Source organism: Nerophis ophidion, linkage group LG22 (assembly GCF_033978795.1).
Source record: "Nerophis ophidion isolate RoL-2023_Sa linkage group LG22, RoL_Noph_v1.0, whole genome shotgun sequence".
Taxonomy (NCBI): Eukaryota; Metazoa; Chordata; class Actinopteri; order Syngnathiformes; family Syngnathidae; genus Nerophis; species Nerophis ophidion.
Genome location: NC_084632.1, coordinates 43,245,550 through 43,246,194, shown reverse-complemented (window position 1 = coordinate 43,246,194; position 645 = coordinate 43,245,550).

Sequence of the window (645 nt, the reverse complement as noted above, 5' to 3'; positions counted from 1 at the left end):
GCTAAGTGCTAGCATGTGTGTGTGAGTGTGTTTTTGTGTAGATCAGATAATCTCTGATCCGACGATCAAAATTATTTTAGTTTTAGTTATCGTCTTTTTTTATCAAAATGTATTTTAGTTTGAGGAATTTTTTACTCATTTAAATAGTTTTAGTTTTAGTTACCAACTTTTTTTTTAGCCAAAATGTATTTTAGTTTTGGTCATATGTAACTCATCTTAATTATTTTAGGTTTATTTAGAGTCTTTTTTGACCAAAATATATTTTAGTTGTATTCATATTTTAGTCATATTATTTATTTTAGGTTTAGTTATAGTCTTTTTTGACCAAAATATATTTCAGTTGTAGTCATATTTTAGTCATCTAAATTTTTTTCGGTTTGGTTATCGTCTTTTTTGAAATGTAATTTAATTTTAGTCATATTTTACTCATATAAATTATTTTAGGTTCACTTGTCGTTGTTTTTGTAAACAAATACTTTAGTTTTAGTCATCAGCCAGCGCCCCCCGCAACCCCAAAAGGGAATAAGCGGTAGAAAATGGATGGATGGATGGATAGATTATTTTAGATGTAGTTATAATTTTTTGGACCAAAATGTATTTTAGTTTTAGTCATATTTTACTCATCTTATTCATTTTACGTTTAGT